Source organism: Triticum urartu, chromosome 1, assembly GCF_003073215.2.
Source record: "Triticum urartu cultivar G1812 chromosome 1, Tu2.1, whole genome shotgun sequence".
NCBI lineage: Eukaryota > Viridiplantae > Streptophyta > Magnoliopsida > Poales > Poaceae > Triticum > Triticum urartu.
In genome coordinates, this window is record NC_053022.1 from 573,222,409 (window position 1) to 573,247,227 (window position 24,819).

A 24,819-nucleotide genomic window follows, 5' to 3' on the forward strand; every position below is an offset into this window, starting at 1 on the left:
CAAAGCTATTTCGACTGTGGCTGGAGCACCAGAAGCAAAACCTAGCTGGGTAATCTCACAGAAAAACAAATACACAGTGCACTGATCATCATACTGAAATTGAATGCACTATGTTTTTCTGTTGTGGGATCTCTATCACTGATCACCATACAGAAAAACAAATACACAGTGCCAAAACAGTAGTGTTAAGCGACTGTTTGCTCGCGGGGGCTCCATATCTTGCTAGAGCTATATCTATCTCGCCTCTTACGAGATGTAGCTCTGGCTTTCCTACATCGCGCAGCTAATGGGCCGTTTCAGTAACGGATGTACACCTTCAATTTTCTGTTCGTTTCTTTCGGTCTGCTTCTTCAGTTTTCTTGGTTTTCGACCGTTTTTGTGCGTTTTCTCACTGGGTTTCTTTGTTTTCTTATGGTTTTTTATTTGCGTTTCTTCATCATTTTTTTGGCTTTCTTTGTTTTTCTTAGGTATCTTGTTTTTCGTGTTTTTTCACCGGTTTTCTTTTTTTTTTCTTTTTTCTTTCAACACATGTCTACTTCACATTGTACATTTTTCATCTACACATGGAACATTTTTGGATACACGTTGAACATTTTTCAAATACATGATGTACATTTTGTTAACTATATATTTTGAGAATATTTTTTATACATGTTCAACATTTTTCAGAAACATGTTGAGCATTTTTTTTAGTTGGCACGAAACATTTTTGTTAAACCATGTAATTTTTTTACATTGTATAAACATTTTTTACAATATTACGAACAATTTTAAAACCAGAATCTTTATATAAAACGTCATGAACAACTTTTAAATGGTATGAAACTTTGTTTATTCCTCGCAAACATTTTTTTACATCGTATAAATGTTTTCTAAAAATGTCACGCACATACTTTCCAAATACATGATTTTTTTTCACTGTCATGTAATCCTTTTGAGACCAACTAGATGTAGATGTTAACAGAATCCTTTGCCCAATTTCCAATTCACAGCACAGGCAAAACCTAAGTTTTTTTTCCTATTAAGTGTTTCAGATCAAGTTTTCTTTATGTAGCTTGAGCCGTAGATTTTCCTCATCAAGAACGTTCTAGTCTTGTAGGTGTAGGGCTGGACCAAAAGCTCGTAGCTCGCGAGCTTAATGAGCGCTCGATAGTTCGGCTCGTTAAGCTCGTAGCTCGCTTCTTAATGAACAGAGCCAATCATTAATTTTAGCTCGTTAAGCTTAACGAGCTTAACGAGCGAGCTAACGAGTTTCACGAGTAGCTCGTTAAGCTCGTTAGTAACAGCACAACGCATATTTTCATCTTACGTGACAAATTTTTTTTGTAGCACCTCAGCCCATCTATTTAATCTAATCGACATATGAGGCAACAAACTACTTCATTTCATTTTGTCATCATATTTCATCTTGAAAACCATACCTCCACATTCATCATGTACATCATAACACATTATAGTCTGTTAACGAGCGCCCGCGAGCGCTCACGAGCTTAACGAGCTTCAAACGAGCCGAGCCGAGCAGAGTTTTCTGCTCGTTAATCTTAACGAGCTTAACGAGCCGAGCCTTAACGAGCACGAGCTTAACGAGTACGAGCTTAACGAGCCGAGCTGCTCGTTAGTCCACCCCTATGTAGGTGTGTCGGATCTGGATAAACCGGACGTGTCCTCACTAGTAGAAAAGGGGCAATTTGTCCCGGTTCATACGGGCCTTTTGTCCCGGTTGTTGAACCGGGATTAAAGGATCGTTACTAATGCCCTGACCCTTTAGTCCCGGTTCTTATACAAACCGGGACAGATGGGCCTCCACGTGGCCGGTGCGGCGAGCCTAGGCAGGAGGGCTTTTGGTCCCAGTTGGTGGCACCAACCGGGACCAATAGGCGTCCGCGCGTCAGCATTTCAGGGGCTGGGTTTTTGTTTTTTTTTGAAGGGGGGGGGGAGGTTGGGAGTTTTGGGGGGTTACTTTAGCTGTTTCATATATTATGTTAGCTAGCTAATTATTAGAGAGAAGTGTTCTCTCTTATGTCCGTGCTTGGTCAACGCTACGTACTATATACGTATAGAGAGGACTAGACACGCTAGCTAGTTAGTAAGCAAACGAAGGAAACATAAGATCGTCATGAACATATATGCATACAGAGAGAAGTGATATCGACCACCTCTCCTTCTCCGAGAGATTGGTCGAACAACAAGTTCTCGTATATCTATGTGACACTACCGGCTACATATATACAATAATTATCTCTTACAATATAATCTCCTAATTATATATGAACACATGATCCACATAGTATTCTCCGTCTTCAGCGATCACGTGGTCAAGGAAGAATGCCGCCAATTCCTCTTGAATTGCTCGCATCCGATCTGGTGGTAGGAGTTCATCCCGCATCCGAAAGATCTAATTTGAAGAAGGGGATTAATACACACACACACACATATATATATATATATATGAATAAATGAAACTCAACACAAATGATGGTAATAAAATAAAATTGTGAATATTATTGCTTACGCACTTCATATTGTTCGTCAGAGTACCCCCGTTCACAGGTCGTGTGGCGGATGGACTCGCAAACGTAGTATCCACAGAAATCATTCCCTTGATCCTGCCACAACCACTTTACAAGAAATAGAGGTCAATCAAACTGATAAGCAAGCATGCCAAATGGTATTGATGAAACTAGCGCTTGAATCACTAGGAGAAGCGCGGAACATGCTACTATAGTACTTACTTTCGGGTGTATAAATTGCAGCTTCTTCGGCAGTCCCGGAGCTTTTTTGGTGAATTTTCTCCAAACCCTGCCAGACAAAGAAAACAATTACTTGATATCAGGAAATGAACAAAGTTGCTGATATGGTGGATAATGATCGATTTAACTTACTTCTCGAGCATTTGAGTCATGTCCGCATACTCCTGGGGATCTTTTCCTCTCGAGTCTAAGACGGTTACTAGTCCCTGCTCAAGCTTAATCTCTAGGAGAATATAGTGAAAACTGCGCACGCATGCATAACTCATCAATTACATTACTATAACCTGGACTAATATATAAGGGAAACCGAATATGCACAAGACAGTAACACTCACTTGAAGTTGTAAGGAAAGAGTATTATATCTTTGTTTTCATTTATTACCAACGATCGTAGCAAGTTGGCCTCGGTATCTTCGGCATGATATTCAACCTCAGTTGCATCTATGAGATTTGTGTTAATGAACCCAATATCACCGACTTGTCTTTTCTTCAATTCGGCGATCTTCAATCTGCATAATATAGTGAGGATAATTATAAATACATGCAATGAAAGAGCTGACCTATATAGAGAGACTTAATGACAGAAGTAGTACTACTTACAGACAGTAGCAAGTGACCGTTGCTTTATCGAGGGCCCTTTGATTGAAAAACTGGAAGAACTCATCAAATGGAACATTCAACAGTTCAATTCCAACGAGGTCATGCTCCTCTCTAACTCTCAGCGTCAAAGTATTCCTCCCCCAGACTCTCTAAAGGTTTTCATGTACCAATCATGCAATCTTCGCATCATCGTTGTTAGAGATCTTTCATCTTTGACGAGAGGCTTCCCGTACTCGTATCTGTGTACCACCTCCAAGAAGTCATAATGTACATTGTCGGGCAGGTAATCTCCAAGATTGCTATAACCGGGCACCATCCTCGGATCATTAGCGACGATGTCGCTAGACACCTTGAGCAGGGGGCACGATTGGTTCGCTTGTTCGCCGAGCTGGGCAGTTTTTTTCCCAGCTCGTCGTTCTTTTATCCTTTGATCACTGACAGTACTTCCCTACCGCTCCACTTCGACAAATGTCTTTCCAATAATGCGCTCATAGTTGCCTTTCGGCGGAGACTTTGGTGGTTTTGTCAGGGCAGCCAGAGTGCGCTTCGCTTTCACCGGATCTACCTTCTCCTCCGGAGGTGGATGTTTCTTTGCTTTCACCCCTTGAAAGAAGTTCGTCACTTCGGCTCGCACGATCTTCGCGTTCTCCTCCGGAGTCATCTCGTATGGTAACTTCTCTAGAGTCTTCAGAGAAGGACCGAATCTGTATTGCCTCCCGCCTCTGGCTGTACTGCTAGACGCCGGCAGAGCAGACGGAGCGGCTGCGGCTGTCTTCTTTCCTTGCTTACGAGGCGGAGGAGAAGGACGTCTACGACGCACCGGAGCAGCCGAAGCGGCGGCGGGTCTCTTCCGCCCTTGCTGATGAGGCGGAGAAGGAGGAGGCTGGCTGCTCGGGCGCGCCGGCGCAGGCGGAGAAGGAGGCGGAGTGCCGCCACGCGCCGGAGAAGGAGGCCGAGTGCCCTGATCGTCACTCACCGGAGGAGGAGGCGGTGGAGGAGGCAGAGTGCCCTGACTCGCCGGAGGAGGAGGAGGAGGCGGAGGCGTCCAGTTCGGAAGGTTGATGAGCTCCTTCCGCCATAGGCATGGAGTCTTCAAAGCAGAACCCAGCCTAGTCTCCCCTTCACCGGTAGGGTGGTCAAGCTGGAGATCCTCAAATCCCTCCATTATTTCGTCCACCGTTACCCTAGCATATCCTTCTGGAATTGGACGACGGTGAAAAGTTGCGTCGGGTTCAGGAGGTCAAACAGAGCCGACAACCGCCTTGACTTTGAAGTTCTGCCACTGCGTCATAAGGTGGCAATGTTGAGACTCCGTGATAGCATCCACGGGGTAGATAGCAGGAGCCGTCAATACATGCTCCGGCTGAAGCAGCTCGGTGGAAGTCACGCTGCTTCTCCGCTGAGATGGCGGGGTAGCTTCGGGGGTAGTTTCGGCAGGTCGCTTGCTGTGAGCTACTTCTCGTTCCTCTAGTGCTTGAACCCTTTCGTGCAGCGTCTGAATTTGGGTCTGCTTCACTTTTTTTCTCCTCTCCTAGGATTTGTAACCGCTTGCGTCCGGAAAACCAGCCTTCCACGGAACGGAGCCTGGCGTGCCTCGTGTCCGTCCAGGGTGCTCAGGATTCCCGAGGGCCATTGTGAGCTCGTCGTTCTCTCTGTCTGGAACGAACGTCCCTTGCTGTGCTGCTGAAGCCTCTTGACTGGTATTTTCATTTGCTCATCTGTCCAAAGGAACTTCCCTGATACAGGGTCTAAGGTTCCGCCAGCCCCGAAGAACCAAGTCTGGCATCGGTCTGGCCAATTCATTGTCTCTGGTTCGATCCCTTTATCAAGCAGATCATTCTCAGTCTTGGCCCACTTAGGTAGGGCTTTGGGGTAGCCACCTGACCCCGTGCGATGGTGAAGCTTCTTCTTCGCAGCATTTTGCTTGTTTGTCGCCAACATCTTCTTACTCTTCTCCGATGTCTTGTGGGCCACAAATGCGGGCAGTGATCTCTGATCTTCTCATATTTGTCGATGAATTCTGGTGTCTCTTCTTTGTCGAAAAACCTTTTGAGCTCATTCTTCCACCTCCTGAATAGGTCTGCCATCTTCTTAAGAGCATGAGACTTGATTAATTGCTCTTTAACTGGCTTCTCCAGATCCTCCTCTGGCGGTAGGGTGAAATTTGACTTCAGCTCAGTCCAAAGATCATCTTTCTGCATATCATTGACATAAGACACCTCGGGGTCTTCGTTCTTAGGCTTATACCATTGGTGGATGCTGATCGGGATCTTGTCCCTAACAAGAACCCCGCACTGAGCAGCAAATGCTTCCTTTGTCCGGATGGGTTCAATCGGTTGGCCGTCGCACGCGATTGCTGTGATCTCAAACCTTTCATCCGAGTGCAACTTTTTCTTCGGGCCTCGTCTCTTTACCGAAGTTGTGCTCGATCCTGAGGGCTAGAAAAAAAGAAGAAAGACGAGAGTTAATTAATATGTGTACATACCAAAACAATGAATGCATAAATTAGCTAGTCAGCACAGGCTTAACTAATATATATACCTGGCCGGACTCGGTTCGGTCACCGGAGCCGTCATCACGGTCTCCTTCTTGCACCGTCATTGGGTCATCGGAGCCGTCATCACGGTCTCCTTCTTCACCCTGTCCTTCCAGACCATCGATGTCATTGAGAAACGAGAAGACGACATCACTTCCTTGTGCGATTATGTCCCCCTACACCGCTTTTGTTGCTTCGTCTCGGGGGTTGTCCATAGTTTCTACAAATATTTACAACATGGCAATTATTATTCAAACATGACAGATGGATATATTAGTGGCAAGCGTAGAACTAGCTAGCTAATCACAATAAGGAATCATATTAGTGGCCTCGACGCTGCTTCTCTAGGGTTTGGGGTGGCCTCAACAACGCTTCAAGGGTTTGGGGTGGCCTCGAGAGAGCTTGTCGGGTAGGGGCGCGGCGGGAGGGGGTAGGAGACCGATATCGTTTTTTTCTAGGGTGGGTGTCCTCGAGAGTTTTGGTCAAGTGAGAGGGTCGGGGGTGCTCCCGCGGTATAAGTTATCACAGTCGAGAGGGGGTATATATATCGACCGCCCCTCATGTCGAAGTTATGCGGGAGGGGGTAATATCGACAACGACGACATACATACACGGGAAAATAATGTTATCGGGTTGGGGGTATATCGCCCCCCCCCCCCCATGTGTTGAAGTTATCGGGAGGGGATTATATCGACAACGATGACATACGTACATGGAAAAATAATATTATCATGGAGGGGGTATATCGACCCACCCTCGTGTTGAAGTTATCGGGAGGGGTATATCGACGACGACAAACCCAATAAAACATAAGAAAACGAAGAAGAAATAAAAAGAGGAGAAAAAGAAAGGAATAGAGGAGAAGATCGAATAAAAAAAAGAAAAAAAAAGAGGAGAAGAAGAAAGGAATAGAGGAGAAGAAAAAAAATAGAATTTCTTCTCTTCTTTTCTTCTTTTTTCCTCTTCTTATTTATTTTCCTCTTCTTCCTCTCCTCTTCTTCTCCTTTCTTCCTCTTCTTATTTTCCTCTTTCCTCTCCTTCTTTTTCTTCTTCTTCCTTCTTTCTAGCTAGATATATAAAACTTTTCTAAAAATGTAACTTTTGCATATATAAAACTTTTTCTTCTTCTTCCTTCTTCCTTCTCTTCCTTCTTCCTAAATATATAAAACTTTTCTAAAATTGAAACTAACCTAAAATTAATGTACTAAATCAGAGAACATTAATGTATTTTTAAAACACCATGCATATTACAATTGAAAAAATACATACATACATATAAAAAACATGTAAAAAATACATACATACATATATGAACATACATAAGAAATACATATATCTAAAAAAATATATACATACATATATGAAAATCTAAAAACATCTAAAAAATGTAAAAAATAGCATATATAACTAATTAAAAAGCACGGCGGCGGCGGCGGGGCCGGCAGGGGCGCGCGGTGCTCACAGAGGGCGGCGTCGGGGCGGGCAGGGGCGAGCGGCGGGCGGCGTCGGGGCGAGCAGGGGCGATCGACGGCGGTGAAGACGGGAATGGGACGTGACGGGCCGCTAAACCTAGACAAATCTCGAGGAAAATGGAGCTTTGAGGTCGAGCTTCGAGAGGAGAAAGCTTAACTAGTGTGGCTCGGGCATTTCATCGAACACCTCATGTGCATAGGAGGTGAGCTAGATCACCACAAAGCCCTCCCCTCGCCGGCCAGAGAAAAACAGAGCACTGGAGTGCTCTACTCGCGGGCGAGGGGTATATATAGGCACCTCATTGGTCCTGGTTCGTGGCATGAACCGGGACTAAAGGGCGGCCATTGGTCCCGGTTCAAACCACCAACCGGGACCAATGGTGGTGGGCCAGGAGCCAGGCCCATTGGTCTCGATTCGTCCCACCAACCGGGAACAAAAGGTCCAGACGAACCGGGACCAATGGCCCATGTGGCCCGGCCGGCCCCCTGGGCTCACGAACCGGGACCAATGCCCCCATGGGTCCCGGTTCTGGACTGAACCGGGACTAATGGGCTGACCCGGCCTGAACCAAAGCCCCCTTTTCTACTAGTGCCTCCATCATTGTCTCAAAAAAAAAACTAGTGCCTCCATCACCATTCATCAAGAACGTCGTCTATTAACAAACCTTCTGCTGTGCTGCAGGCAGGCCAAGATGCAGAGGGCAGCTGCGAGGTATTTAGCCGAGACCAAGCAGCATATGGCGGAGATCAAGGAGACCAGGCAGCTCTGGCTTTGGTCACGAGTCTCGCAAGTGAAAGAAGCACACCTTGCACCAACATAGCTTGACTTTGTCCTTCAGTTGGCATTGTTGCCGCGCATCACCCCGCAAAGCTACAACTCCTACTTCATGCTCAAGAACGTGTCAAATAGTTGACATGGAAGTACATGCCACAACCCTGCTCCTCTTGCCACCATCATCATTGCCTCACGAGTCGCAACGCCACCGGATGGGAGGCAACTGCTATGACATCCCTACCTACACCACCGGCCAGTCAACTACCGATTGCGATGCCCTGTGCGCCCAAAATTGAAAGAGCGTCAAAGGAAACGATGTCCTTCAAGGCGACGCCCCAAAAGGGGAAGCAACATGGCACTGACGCAGCTGCCTGACCCACATTTTTTTTGAGGATCCCGCCTGACCCACATATAGGAATCTTAATTAGGCTTTCGCCTGAAAGACATGATCTGGAGGTAGATCCCAAGTAGGAACTCCAAAACGACCCCCGCCCCCCAACCCCATGGAGGAAGCGATGCCCGTAGTGGTAGATTATAGTTCGTACGGTGCTTAATTAGTACTCCCTCGGTCCTTTTTAGTTTGCATATAAGATTTGTCTGAAGTCAAGCCTCATAAAGTTTGATCAACTTTATAGAAAAAAATACCAACATTCACTATGTGAAATCAATACCGGTAGATGCATCATGACTTAAAGTTTCATATTGTATAACTTTTGCATGGTAGATGTTGATATTTTTCATATAAATATGGTCAAACTTTTGACTTCAGACAATTCTTATATGCAAAGTAAAAAGGACAGGAAGGAGTACGATCTCTGCTCATAAATATAAGATGTTCTAACTTCTTTCATATCAAATGTATGTAGACACGTTTTACTGTGTTTGTTCATTCATTTTAGTTTGTATGCAATTCATATTGAAATATCTATAACATTTTTTTAACTATGCAGGAGGGCTGCATGTATTATATTAAAAGTGGGAGAAATATACTATCATCAGAGATACACAAGAACAAGCGAGTTTAGCTAGAGCATAAGACACGATCTATCTAAAGTCAAGAGAAAACAACCCATCTTGCCCAGACCATCAAAGTACCTACAAGCAACAATGCCAACTTATGCAATATAAAACGACCTAGCCTTGCTTCAGCCCATTGCCTCGCGTCCGTTTTAATTTGGTCAATGATTTATTGAAGCGGGGTGTGTGAGAATTACACAAAGATCCTTTCATTTATTTCCCTCCACATGCTTCAAATTATTAATGGTAACAAAGTGTTTAGAGCATCTCCAGCCGCGCCCCCAACAACCCTTCCTCCCTCCCCCCCGGCGACTTTTTACGCGCCGGCGCCGAAAAAACCCCCCAGTCGCGCAACCAAGACGCCGAAATCCGCCGGCTCGGCCCGTTTTTGAGCCCGGTGATCGCAGGCCGAACCCAACGCGCTGGGGGACGCTCGGGGGCTCCGTCGCAAGGGAAAAACACGCCTGGGCCACACTGTCAGGCGAAAAGTCAAGCCAATCGTCCAGATTCGCCTCCCACCCCCGCACGCTCGGCCGCCACCCTGCCGATCCCGGCGCTGCCCGCCGCCCACCACCGCTAGATAGGCCATTCCCGCCCGGAAAAGAGAGGAGGTTTCGCCGTGGCAGCCTCTCCACCACCGTTTGGGCGATTTTTCCGGCGTTCCGGCTGCGCAGGGCAGTGTACCGGCGGGTGTGCGTCCACCACACCCGCAAGGTGTTCAGCGATTTGCCTGCTCGGCAATGGACTCGGATGATGAGGAGGCGCTCGCCGCGCTGCTGGAGGAGGAAGCCGATGCCGACGTCCAGGAAGAGGAACATCTCATGGTCCTCGCCGCCCTCGCTGGCCTGCTCGCGAGCAATGAAAAGCCATGGCGAGGTGGCTCGGCGTAGGGGCGGATGAAAGCAAAGAACCGGCATCGTTTGGAAGGCTACTGCATGCTCTACTCCGACTACTTCGCCGACGCTCCACTGCACCGTGACAAAGTATTTCAGCGCCGTTATCGGATGAGCCGAAAGCTTTTCCTCAGGATTGTGAATTCCATCCGGGAGTTCGACAGCTACTTCAAGTGCAAGAAGGATTGCACCGGCAAACTTGGATTCACCTCAATCCAGAAGTGCACAACGATGAGGATGCTTGCATATGGAGCTCCCGGTGATTCACTCAACGACTATGGGCGCTATTGATGGCTCGAGAACCGCTAAACCTACACTACATGCAATAGTACCTAGAATCACTACTGGAAAAATATATAAAAGATCGTTAGCCATGCGGGTTCCCCGTAAAAATTATGTCCCATCCCTTTAGCTAATTTAGCTGGTCGAGTCCACGACCATTGAGTGTTTCTACAAGTTCTGCAGGGCAGTGGTGGCAGTGTTTGCACCGCAATATTTATGAACACCCAATGTGGAAGACACTGCTCGGATCCTAACACAGAATGCAGCAAGAGGATTTCCTAGGATCGATGCTTGGAAGCATCGACTACATGCATTGGAAAGTGGAAGAACTTCCCATTTGCTTGGCAGGGGATGTACAAAGGCGCCAAAGGCGGTTGCGGTGTGTGATGAGGACATCAATACCATTTTTACACCCACATCCCCTACTGTTACATATAATGGACCAATTACTAGAGCTCGCGCACGCCAATTAAATTACCAGGTACTTTCGTTTCTTGGTAATGATTCTAATGTTCATGAGAATATGATGCTGCCTAAATTGGATACATTTGTTTTGCTTACAAATGAAGGGCCTAGCTTGAAGAAGGATGAACATTGGAGCAAGAACAAGCATGGAGTTGATGGCATGCGCAAGGGGAACAAGAACGAAGTTATAAGTGATGATTTCAGGACTTTGAAGCCACCATAAGGAGTGAATGAAGCCTTGGACGAAATATACAAGATGCCACTTCATAAATTTTGTCCAGAGGCTATTCTAGATGCTGCGTCACCTTATTATTGGGCCAGACCCATGTAATTTCGAAGTACATAAGTATAGGCTGTTTTTAGAGTCCGTATGTGTGGGGAAACAAGAGATAGGGTTGGTTTCGGACCCCGTCCCCAAGGGCCACGAAATTTCCCCCTCTTCATATATACATCCCTTAGGGCACCGTTTAGACTTTGGGTTTTGTTTAGATTAAAAGTTCGCCATAGCTGCAACTTCGCGTACTTAGTTTGTGTTCAACGACCAGACCAAGGCGTCACAGAACCCCACCTTGATCAATAAAGCTTTCCTCTTATATTCGCAAGGTAGTTTCTTGCTTGTTCTTCGTTGGCCTGCAAGAAATAGACCTTCGTGGTCAGGTTGATCGTGCTCCGGCGTGGTCAATAACCTCTCGGAGTTGGTTTAGCGATTGCTAAGGCGCGACGTCCTCGCACGTTCATAGTCGGATCGTCAAAGTCGACTTCCTCCAAAACGATAACCACCATCTCATCGAAAGACAGGACACCTTTGCCTCTATCAGTGTGGTACTTGAGGCGGTGGCCACACAGGACCTTAGCGCTCCTTCTTCGGTATGCCAGGAACTCACAATGACATCAACGTGCTGTAGTGCCCCCTGTCTTTGCCAAGCTTGTTGAAGGTCATTCTCCTCCGGTGAATTTCGAGGTCAATGGGCGGCACTACAACAAGGGGTATACCTAGCTGACGACATCTAACCGAGATGGTCTACATTTGTGAAGACTATCTCAAACGTTGTGCTAGGGAAGTCCCACTTTGCCAAGGTTAAGGAGGCTTGCAGGAAGGATGTCGAGCGGGCATTTCGTGTGCTCCAATCTCGATTTGCTGTTGTCCGGTACCCTACTCAGACCTGTTCGAAAGATCAAATGTGGGAGATCATGACTTGATGTGTCATCTTGCACAACATGATCATTGAGAGCGAGCAGGAAGAGCCAGTGTTTGACACTGAACCATACTACAGGAAGGGTCCTCTTGTCCAAGTTGATCACTAGCTACCGGCAACCTGGACTGCCTACGTCAATATGCGTTAGGAGATCCGAGACCCATAGGTGCATCAACAACTGCAGCAGGATCTGGTGGAGCACCTATGGAGGCTAAAGGGCGACACCTAACTCGACGTGTGATGAAATATGAGTTTTTATTTGTTGAACTATATAATTTGTATTGAACTATTTGATTTCTATTGATTTTCTGTGATGAACTGTGTGATAAAAAAAATATTATGTTGACAATTCATGCCGAACCACGCCGAATATGGGCTAATTTGCGCCGATATCGAACCATTTTTCCCTGAAACTGGGCCGATTATACCGCCGGCTCGCCCTTAGACGGCAATTTTTATGCCTCCTTGGGGGGGAGGGGGGGGGGGGGCAACGGCTGGAGATGCTCGTAGGGAATTCATTCTTGAATCATGAATTCTAGTTCTAGCCTCTTGCCACCAATCTCGGAGAAAAGGAGCATTTTGGGGAATGACCTCACTCAGATTTTCTCAAAGAAGCGCCAAACTCCCAATGGTGGTATAGACACCGCACCTTATTGATGATGCGCTGATTCCTATGCATTGTTGTAGAAACAACATGTACTAGCATCATGTGGTAAATCATGCTTGGCAAGATGGTCCGCTGTCCAAACACACCCCCCTCACGACCAGCCATAGAAAGAGTTTGCATTTAGGGGAGCCCAGGTCTTCCAAATGGTACACGCAGTACTACATTTAACAGATGCAGCGACATGAGCTTTATAAACAGAATAACAACATGCATGCAGGCATCTCGTGGATGGAGCTCGATATCCAAACCAGGAGACACATACACACATGATCAACAATGCAATAACCAGTACATCATGCACAGCTAGAAAATGTTGGCTAGATTCATCAATTATTTAACCCGCGGCCATGTCCACAAGTCCATCATGCATCTACTATATATATAATTATCCCCAATCTTGCAAAACAACATAGTCAAATACTGGTTGAGTAATAGTACTAGCTAGTACTAGCTACTAGCAGTGGCGTGTTTATTCGCACGTAGATCTTCATCAGCACAGCCGCGTGCATGGCATGATTCATCCTCCAGGATGAAGCAAAGCACGTCTCGGGAAGCTACGGCAATGGCGGCTGCTGTGACGTCGACGCCTCGGCCTCCAGGAACGCCGCCGCGGCCATTAGCATCTGCTGCGTCGTCATCCGCTCCGCGGCAGCACGATCCTGCCTGTCTGCGTTCATGTGGAGCAGAGCATTGTTCTCGTCTTCCAGGTTTTGCACCTGCACCATGTATGATATATAGATTATACTAGCACATAGCAGCATCATTGGGTCGGATGAACATTTGCTAATTAATTATTTGAAATTTGAGTTGGTGTCCACTTAATTATAATAACTGCACAGCGTCAAAAAGATTTATTTTTTTTGAAACGGAGGCAAAAGATTTGCCTCATCAATTAAATAAGTAGAGAATAGAGTTTAGAGTTATACAACACACCCACAGCAGCGGCATGACAATTACTCGCGCAACAACAAGTTCTCTAGTCTTTTAGCGCCAGCGGTTACCCAAAGCTTGGCCTCGTCCAGAATGGTGGTAAGGATAACAGGCGGTGGCATGCACTTGTGACAGAACACCCTACCATTTCTTTTGTTCCAAATTGTCCAAGAGACAAGCATGGTGAGGGAGGCCATAGCATGCCAATTAGGATTGGTACAGTCGGTTCTCTTGTCCCACCACTCTTTGACGGTTTCGTGGAGGTGCCACGTTGATGTATCCATGTGATGTAAGCCAATCTTCTCGATGATGGCTCTCCAAAGCCTAATCGTGTAGCGGCACTTGAAGAAAAGGTGAGCACCCGTTTCCTGCTCCCTCTTGCAAAGAGGGCAGAGGCCGCAATTTGGCCACCCACGCCTCTCCAAGCGATCGGCGGTCCAAATCCTATCTTGCAATGCCAACCAGGAAAAGAATTTAACCTTGGGAGGAGCCCAAACCTTCCAGACCATGCGGTCCATGGGAGAGAGGGTCAAGCCAAGGAACTGAGCCTTGTATGCGGTAGCCGCCGTGTAGATTCCGTCATTCATGTGTTTCCAAAAAATTTCATCTTCGGCTTGTTCATCAAGGTGGAAGTTGTGCACAAGCATCCAAAGAGTGAAAAATTCCCGAATGTGGTTGCTGGAGAAAGTGGTGTTGTGGCGGATTTTGAAGATCCACGCATTCCCTCGAAGAGCCTCACGCACCGACCAATTCTTCCGTCTTGATGCCTCGTAGATTAGCGGCGCAATATCCTTGGGCTTGCGACCAAGAAGCCAGGGGGCATCCCAAAACGGTGTTCTAGCGCCGTCACCCACAGTGATGGTGGTAGAGGCGTAGAAAAACTGGCGGTCATCCTCAGTGCAAGGATTGCCAAAACCCACCCACAGCTTGTGGGGTTCCGTCCATTCATACCAAAGCCAGCGAAGGCGCAGAGCACGTGCGAACTTGTCGGTATTGAGGACTCCTAATCCACTGTACTCCTTTGGTCGGCACACCACTTGCCAGTTGACCTTGCACTTGGCTCCCGTTGTTTTATCCGCGCCGGACCAAAGGAAAGCCCTCTCAATTTTCTTTAGGTTATGAAGTGATCTTGCTGGCACGATAAGAGGCGTAATAGAGTACACCGCTTGGGAGGAGATGGCCGACTTGATGAGGGTCGTGCGTCCGATGGTAGTGATGTCTTGGCCCTCCCAAGTGACCAATTTGCCAGCCGCCTTGTCTTCGAGGTATTGGAAGTCAACATGCTTAAGTTGCCAAACAGAGAGAGGCAACCCCAAGTATTTAACCGGGAAAGATGCCCGTGCGGCTGGCATGCTCTGAAGAATATGGTCAAGGTCAAGGTGATTGCAGCGGATTGGCACGACGGAGCTTTTTTGGAAGTTGGTGCATAGGCCCGTCACCTCGCCAAAGCCTCTCAAGATAGAGGCAAGGTTGTCAATGTCCTTCTTGATAGGAGCCACAAAAACCGCCGCGTCGTCAGCATAGAGGGAGGTTCGCACCATGGCCCCACGCCCACGGATCTTATGCAGGAGACCTTTTCGAGTTGCAAGGTCCAAAATCTTGTGGAGGGGGTCGATCGCAATGACAAAAAGCAGGGGGGAAATGGGGTCCCCCTGCCTAAGTCCGCACCTATGCTTCACTGGAGGGCCGGGCAACCCATTTAAAAGGATCCAAGATGAAGATGTGGATAGAAGCGCGGCAATCCAAGCCCAGAATTTGTCGGGGAACCCCAACCGTTGAAGCACATCAAGGATGTATTCCCACTTGATTGAGTCAAAAGCCTTCTTGATGTCATGTTTGAACAGAAGAGCTGGGGTCTTGCACTTGTGCAGGCGTCTAGCAAAATTTCGCACACACATGAAGTTATCATGTATGCTTCTTCTCTTGATGAAGGCGCTCTGAGCGTTTGAGATAAGGCCGTTCATGTGGGGGGCCAGCCGAAGTGAGAGAACTTTGGCAATGATTTTGGCAATGGCGTGGACACGGCTAATAGGTCTGTAATCAGAGATGCCTTCCGCACCCTCCTTCTTGGGCAAGAGAATGACATTGGCAGAATTGAGCCATTGCAAGTTGGAGGTGTGTAGGGAATCGAAGCGTTGAATAACCCTCATGACGGAATGCTTGATGATTCCCCAACACTTTTTGAAGAAGGTTCCCGTGAAGCCATCCGGTCCAAGCGCCTTATTGCCAGGCATCTCCTTAATGCCCCCCACACCTCATCCTCCGTGATGGTGTTGCCAAGGTCATGCAAGTCATGGGGCTCGGTGCTGAGCTCCTCCCAATTAAAATCTTTGTTGCACGTGCCTCTCCTCCCCATGACCTCAGAGAAGTGGACATGGATGATCTTTTCTTTTACCTCATGTTCAGTCACCCACCCTTGTGCATGTTTGATACAATGAATGTAGTTTTTCTGTCTTCGGGCATTAATGCGGCAATGAAAGAATCTGGTGTTTGCATCACCATCCCTCAGATTTGAAATCCTGGCACATTGGCTTTTCCTAGCCTTCTCAAGCACCGCCAAACTAATAACCCTCCGCTTGAGCCTAGAACGTAAGTCACGTTCCTCGGGAGAAAGAATCCGCTCTTCTTGTGCAATGTCGAGGCGAAGAATCACAAGTAGGGCTGCATGTAGTTCAATCTTAGCCTTGGAAAAGAGCTTCTTGCTCCACTCGGAGAGCCGAATCGCAGTTTTCTTGAGCCTATGGTGCAAGACTTGATAAGGCTCCGTGTGACCCACGTGCTCGTCCCACGCCTTCTGAACCACCTTGTTGAATCCAGGCAAAGATACCCAGAAATTCTTGAATTTGAAGGACCGTGGCCTTCTGGGGCCCCTGTCATCCGCGAGAAGGAGCGGACAATGATCGGAAAGGGAGGAAGACAAAGCATGCAAGACATGGGTGTTGAATGTCGTATCCCATTCCGCATTGCAGAAGAAGGAGTCAAGCTTGCAAAGCGTTGGGTTGTCCCGCTCATTACTCCACGTGAAGCGTCTATTCTGAAGATGGATTTCCTTGAGCTCGCAGGATTGCAAAGTAGCGCAGAACCGGTTAATCCTACTTCGATTAACATTTCTCTTGTTTTTGTCACGTGCACGATAGATCTGATTGAAGTCTCCTAGAGCAAGCCAACCAACACCAGCCAAAGGCTTGTGGGCGGTAAGTTCGGCGAAGAAGTCGTCCTTGCAAGCATAGTCTGTGGGACCATAGACGGAAGTGAGTTTGTAACACATGTCGGTCGCACAGATGCGGACCATGCCAGAGATGCAATAGGTCGAAGCTGAGATATCGGAGACATCAAGAACATTGTCGTCCCACAATAAAAGGATCCCTCCCCTAGTCCCAGTGGCCGGGCGTTGCGCGAAATTTTTGAGTCTGTTACCACCAAGGAAGGCGGCAACAAACTTGTCAACACTGGCAAGCTTCGTCTCTTGTAAGCAGACGAGTTGACACGAGGAGGCGGCGATCATTGCACTGACTGTTGCCCGCCTAGCTGAGCAGTTTAAGCCACGGACGTTCCAACTGAGCGTGTTGATTGGCTGTATCAGCATGGGACACACCATCATGCACATAGACCTGACGGTCCTGACCATGTAGCTAGAAAGGACACAGAACGTAGCCATTGATACAACTGTCCAACTGGACCAGTACAACACCGCATGTAGCCCAACACAAGGCAACGCCATGCACCCCTGATACAACACACACACCTAAAAACGAAAGCAACAGGGCCACCCCATGACACATTACTTAGTTGGACTAACATAATCAACTAAAGCAGCCCAAGCATGCAGACTGGGAGATCAAGCCGTAGCCGGCTGCGATCCCACGACTTCCTGTGCTAGACGGCCCCCTTGAGCAAGCTCCAGCGCACCCTCACCACCATGGTCCAGCAATGCATCCTCGACACCGTTGACAGCAGCATCATCAAGGTGGAAGAACTCCCTCATGGCCATGATCACCTCTGGAGCCAGCTGCTCCTTAAACTTGGCTGTGAAGTCGTTCAAGGTAGCCTCAGTAACATCTTCTCCGTCTCTTGTGGTTCCCATTGTGCGACAGACGAGCTTCTCCGCCACCTTGGCTGCTGGAGCTGCAACAACACCTGCACCCGCTCGTTTGATCCTTTGCAGTGAGAGGCCGCCCTTGTTGGAGATTTAAACTCCTGCCAGCGTCTTTCGACGAGCTACTAGAGGGCTGGGACGAGGCGACGCAGGCGGGGCGAGGATGCCCAACTGCCGCTCCTCGAAGATGGGCGCCAGGGTCTCCACTCCGTCTTGTGCGGCGCGACGGTGCACTGGGGAGGGGGTACGCCTCATGGTGCCGACGCAGACCAGCGGCGGCGTTGGCGACGACTGGAAGCCAGGTGGCCTGGACGGCGATGGAAGGGGCCTCACCATGGCCTCAGGCGAGCACAGCTCGAGCAGAGGCTGGCTATGAGTCGCACCCAACAGGAGGGAGCTCCTGGTCTCGTCACGTTTAGAAGCAGGGCTTGGCGGCAGGACCGTGGTTGGGGAGAGCGGTGGGGACACCGGTGGAGTGCGCTCATCTTGGGATCGCAGCCTGGAGGAGCGAGGCGAGGCGTGACGGACGGGGCTACGCCCACGCGCAAGCTGCTCCGCCGGCAGCTGGACGGGCAGCAGCTCGAGGACACGAGTTGGCTCACCACTACCCGATCCCGAGCCTCGCAGAACTGCAGCAGAGCCGGGGCATGCAAGGGGGGCAAGCATAGCATCATTGCCCTCCCGTCGGTGCCCCCCCCCCCGAGCGGTCCCTGGTGCGGTCCTGGCCATCACCGCGGTGGCGCTCGCGAGTGTTGCGAGAGAGCGAGCGCCGCACCTTGGCGCCCCAGCCCTCCCGAGCACGGCCACCATCGCGCCCGCGCCGGCCGTCGCGGTCGCCGTCATCTTGGCGCCTATCCGGGCGCCGCTCAATACACCCCTGCGCAGGTCGGCGATCCCTTGGGGTGTACGTGCCATCGACAAACTTCCTATACCAGGTGAATTCATGAACTTCCGGTGGCGGCGGGTTGTCATCGTCGTCGCCGGCCTTGGAGTGGTCCTCGTGGAGGTCCAGATGGATGATGACGCAATGACGAAGGCCGCGCCGTCCCCGACGGCGGTGACCATGGGCCGGCAGCATTAGCCATTTGACCTTGGGGATGGCACTGGGATCGGCCGTCCATGCCCACAGCGCCATGTCCCTCGTGTCCTCCTTGCGAAGGGAACGTGGCTCGATGTAGTCGAGAGAGCAGCCACGGCCGATGAGGAAGGTGGCGATGTAGTTGTTCCAGCCGTGCAGCGGGACACCTTCCAAGCAGAGCCGGACGTGGTGGAGCTGGTCCTCGTTGTCGGCGTGCGCTTCAAGCCTCCACTCACGCACATAGATGCGGTAGCCAGCGCCGGGAAGATCACCGCGGGACAGAGCCTCGGCGCAGTGGTGCTGATGCATAAACCGAACAAAGAATTGCTCGGGACAGTGCTGGATCACCTCGACGTCCGCCTGACGCGTGCCCAGGGCCGTTGCAAGCTCAGGGGCCACCTGCCGACAGGAGACGTCCTGCCGGCCACCCTCGAGCCAAGCGACCGCATCGTTGGAGGAGAGGATGGCCGCTTCCAGCTGCATCTCAGGCGTCGCTGGGACAACAACGAAGTCTTCCGCCGGCCGCAGCGAAGCGTCATCAGGCCGTAGCGAGGCGCCACCAGGCCGCGCCATGTTGGTCCGAGGGGTAGCAGGCAGCAGCAGCGGGCGAGGGGCTTCCCGGCCACGACCCAGGCGAGATGCCCCGACGACAGCAGCAGTAGGGCGGGGGAGAGGTGGTGGAGGCACGGCTAGGCTGTCAAGAGAGCTCAGAGGCTTCCAGAGGTTTTGACAGCCGTGCGATTTGTGCCCATTTTGTAGGCAGCGGGAGCAGCGAATTGGGTCACGGCACCCCTCAGCACGATGACCGCGGAAGAGGCACCGACAACACCGGCCTAGGAGCCATCGGGGAATGGGCGCCGGCTTGAATGCCGGGGCGGCCAAAGCCGGGCGGCGCGGGCCTTTACGCGATGCGACGAGGCGCCAGTCGCCGGTCACTTCATCCTCGCGCCCCGCGCAGGACTGCAACCCCGGCATTGAAGACGCACCAGCAGCATGGTGGAAGGAGGCCAACTGCCTCCCAACAGCGCAATTAAGGCTGGCTTCGCCTGGGACTTGAATGCGCGAGGAAGCCGCAGCAGGGGCGGCGAGCCCCGGCCCAACCAAAGCCTGGCTCGGAGATGCACTTGGCGCCTGCGAGTCGGGGACGAAGCCGCCTGAAGAGGTAGATCCGCCCTGACCTGCCGGCAGCGAATCTGGATCTGACGAGGCTGCAGCAGATGAGCACCGGAAGGACGAAGTTCTCCTAAGCAGCGCGAGCTGGACGCCAACAGGGCCGCCAGCAGGCGGCGGCGGCAGGGGCATAAACCAGGAGGCGAAGCCGGAGCAGGGAGCTGCGGCCGCCCCTGCCGGCGCAGGCGCAGGCGCGGGCGCGGGCGCGGGTGGGGAGAGCATGGGCGGGCACATGGTCTCTTCAATCCCCCTCAAAAGGATTATAATAACTGCAACTAAATCACGTAGAGGCACGTACCTTGCGACGCCCAACTGTTGGTTCAGTAGCTCGTCCTGCATCCATCAACACAAGGAGGAACACAAGGAGGAACAGAAGCGTGAACCCTTGCATGTGATGTGACCAGTGAGATTTACCAACGCAGCTGAATTAATGTGTAAAGTGTACTCCGATCCGATCGTACCTTTGTTTGACGGACTTTTCCCAGTGCCGACTCGACCTGCTGCTCAAGATCGAGGAGCTCGGCGACGCCGGATGGCAGATCTTCCCCGGTCTGCCTCCTCAGGCTGACCTCGAGAGGGAATGTATCTGATGCACCGGGGCAATTGGTGTTAACGGTGCACCGGCCCCATATTGCACGCTTAAAAATGTTCAAAAAAATCTGTAAAAAATTTAGTGCATTGACACAACATCCATGTACGTTGTCACAAAAATTCAAATCAAAATTTAAAACATTGCTCGAGATAAAAAATAACAAATTTGACACTAAATAGTACATAACACAAGTTGGGCTTTAGTTTTGGCCCATTAACACATTGATGTAAAATTTGTCATTTTTGTATCTCGAGCAATGTTTCGAATCTTGATTTGAATTTTTGTGACAACTTACACTGATGTTGTGTCAATGCACTAAATTTTTGTCCGGATTTTTTCGAACATTTTTTAGTGTGCAATGGAGTCCGGTGCACCGGTAGCACCAATTGCCCCGATGCACCAGATACGTTCCAGATGATCAACATTTTTCTACTGTAGATGGAATGGACACGTGTTCGTCTCTTGTCCACACAACGTACACTGCTCTTTCCCATTCCTCACCAATCACCACACAGCACACCCAATTGTATTTTTTAGCTAGCACACACAATTGGTGACGTGACACTAAACAGAGTGTGGTACTGGTTAAATTTAAGCTATATAGATGATTGATGGCTATTGATGATGGTTGGATGGCAAGCATCCAGCTAAGTCAGTACTCAGTAGATTGATCTTGTTGTGATTCTGGAAGAAAAGGGTTGACTGTTTACAAATACTACTCCCTCCGATCCACAAAAAACGTGTCGTGGCTTTAGTCAAGAAAAAGTTGTCTTGTGGCTTTAGTTTAAGTTTGTTGCACATATAGTTTATCATGGTCTTCTACCTGCTTTCTGTGTGATACATTATATTAATCAACTCCTGTTTCTAAGTGTGTTGTTATTTGATCCTTATAATTAATCCCGGACATATATATGTACCATAGAACAGCTCTAGAGTAATTTTTACAAAGCCATCAAAGAAAAAGCAAGTCTGCCCAAGTTATATTCACTCAGATCATAGAACATCTCCAGATTTTTTTGACGATTTTTGGTAATGGAGTCATCGGTGGTTCTATATTCTCACCCTCGTATTGGACGCACGTACGCTCAAATGGTTGAGGCTTCGCACAGGTTCAAGACTCAAGAGTAATGCGCCGGTTCGCTCTGGTGATGGCTCATTTCAGTGATTTTTTTAGTTTTTTCTGTTCTAGTACTTTCTGTGTGGAAAATTTAAGCGTACTTTAAAAAAATTCACTTTGTAAAGAAAATGTTTAGTGTATATTAAGAAAAGTTAATCCGACATTAAAAAAGTCCTGCTCGTATTAAAAAATCTTCATCATATATTAACGGCAACTGAAGTGGTGGCCCTTGGCGCGAGTGAAAGCTTCGAATTGGGACGACCCTTGGCGCAGCGCTACGACCGTAGTCTCTCCTACATCAACTAGGATTTACTGAAATAACTAGTTATGGGTTAACTCTTGCAAAAGTCACTTCCCACCTTTTCAGATCCTAAGGGCATCTCCAGCTGTAGAGCTCCCCAGGAGGCATTTTTATCGTCCCTTGGGGGACTGCCGGCGAATTTTTTTGCCTGCGATTGAGAAAATATCCACTCGTTCCGCCCCACACACACCGTCTCCAGCACCATCGAGGACGCCCGCCACCGTCCGCCACGCACCACCAGCCCTCCGTCCTCATGCCCTCCGTCCAGCTCCCTCCTCCACGCGAGCCAGCTCCGCCACGGCCATGCGCGCTCTCCGCTCCGCGCCAGCCATGTGTGCTCCGCTCCAACTTCGCGCGAGCGCGAGCTCCACGCCGGGCACGCGCGCTCTCCGCGCCGGGCCATGCATGCTCGCTCAGGCCGCGCGAGCGCGAGCTCCGCGCCGGGCACGCGAAGCGCCGGCCTTGTTGCGGTCAACTTCGGCCTTGGCGGAGATGTCGTCCGCGACTTGGAGTAGGGCAGCTCCCAGGCAGACGGGCGCGGCCGAGCTCCACCACGCACAGGCGGGCGCGGGTGCGGGCCGCCCCGGCCACGCATAGGCGGCCGCGGGTGAGCTCCTCCCCGGCCACGCGCGGCGACTGCGAGCTCCGGCCACGGCTCCTCCCCGTGCAGCTCGGCGTGCAGAGGAGGCTGGTCCCGAGGCGGCGGCATGCGCCGGAGGCGAAGAGGGAGAGCCAAGCGACGAGCGGCGTGCCGAGGAGGACGAGCCCGACGGGCACCATCCAGAGTTGCTCCCGCGCCAGGTGGAACGCCACCGCCCACCACACCAGCACGCCGGCGCCCGCCAGCCCCACCGCCGCCACACACGCCGCCACGACGCAACACGCCCACGACCAGGCCCACCAGACCTCCGTCCCCGTCGACTACCGCCCTCCTGGTCGTCGGCCCGCCGTCTCCATGGCCTCCGCCTCCGTCGATGCGCGGCTAGCTGAGAGGAAAGAGAAGAGGGTGGGCAGAAGGAAAAAGAAAAGAGAGGAGAGAGAGGAGGAGAGGAGAGAGAGGGGGTGGGTGGCTGACGTGGGGGAAAGAGATTGGTTAAGCAAAAGCGCCGGTGCTCCCAGACGCCCCCCGATAGCCTGGGTGTGGGCTGCGCTCGCCGGCGGTGTTTTTCGTCAAATCCGGCGAAAAGTGAGGTCCTGGGGGGCCGAGTGGAGCGTTTTTTGCCCGCCGGCGCCCAAAAAGTGGCCTGGGGGGGCATTCTGGGGCGCTAGTGGAGATGCTCTAACAAGTGGCACACTGTATGTGCGCCACTTGTTGCAACCTCAGAGTTTTTTTAGATTCGTTTATTCAAAAAGTTTTATCTCTTGAACTGTGCGTCCGTATATCGAACTATTTTCACCGTGGATTTCTCCCCCCTCGATATCTCGAAACTTGATCCCATTCTAATAGGTTTCAGCGAACCTTTTTCACGAAAAAATCGGAAGAAAAAAACAAATACCAAAAAATCTAAAAAAACACAAACCAAAAAAAATGAACGACATTTGCAGAGGTATGTGAACATTGACCCAATCATGTGCGAGATTTGCGGAGCCCCTGCCAAGGAGAACCAGAGGCGATAGCATGGCGAATCCGCCCTGGTGAGTCCTCTACTGGTAGTTTCTGAGCCAAAGAGTGCAGGAGATCATGGTGATGTCGATCTGAGCCATGCCAGAAAGGAAAATCCGCTAGGTTCGAGGGAGTAACTGTAGATAAAACAAATTGGGTCTATGAATTTTCCTAGATATCCATATCAAGTGATGATGTTTTACCAAGTGCAAAGCATGGATATACATTGAGAGGACCATTGTTGTTCAACACAAGTAAACAAAAGTGTTCTCATGCTAGATAATTATTAAATCAGAAACTATCAAACAATGAAAGGACAAATTAGCATGCAATTCTAATGATTCATGAAGAAGTCCACCTACTAGACACTATATATACTCTAGAATTATCTACTTATTTGCGCAGACTTGAGATAGATAACCATCCACTTAGAAAACCTCTATCAAGATATTTCTTGTAGTATATAGTTTAGAATCATGTGTAAAATAGTGTCCTACCTAAAATGCATACATACATATACATACGATGTATCTAGTTATCACAAATTAATATACAAAGGCATGTGTTATGTCCTATTTTATTTGTCTATGATGTAGGAGAACTCAATATGTTCATACAAAGGTTTATCACGGGACATGTTTTCAACATAGCCCACAACTAACCCTGGCATCCTTATGATTTATATTTTCAAGGGTGCTTAAAATGATAGACATTATATTGTATTGAAATCAATAATAGATATGGAAACTGATGAAAATGAAGTTTCTTACTATTAGAGTACAGTCCATCAGGAAATACATCGTACACTAATCATGCCAGACTACTAAGAGAATGATACAATGAAAATGTGAGATTAAATCTCTAAACTACAATAATAAACACAGAACTTACAACATCGGAATGTTCATTCAACGTTACAATAAACCTAAAAATTAAGAAAAGGTGGCTACATTTTACTGCAAAACATCAACAATTTTCATTGGACACCTAACAAAAATAACAATAACTAAGTTGTATACTATTAGCTTAGAAATAACACAGATCATCACCATGATAAATTTCAGACGATGACAACCCTACAAGGCATGCAAAAATATCAGGACAAATGCCAGACAAATACAACTTAATTAGAACCTATATGGCCTAATACAATAGAATATCTAACTAAACTATCTCTATATTTCATCCATCGGGCTGACATGGTTGTACCCCCAAAGAAATTAGCACAACACCCGCCTAGCTACATAAGGGCACAGATGTAGTCGGCGACGAACACAAG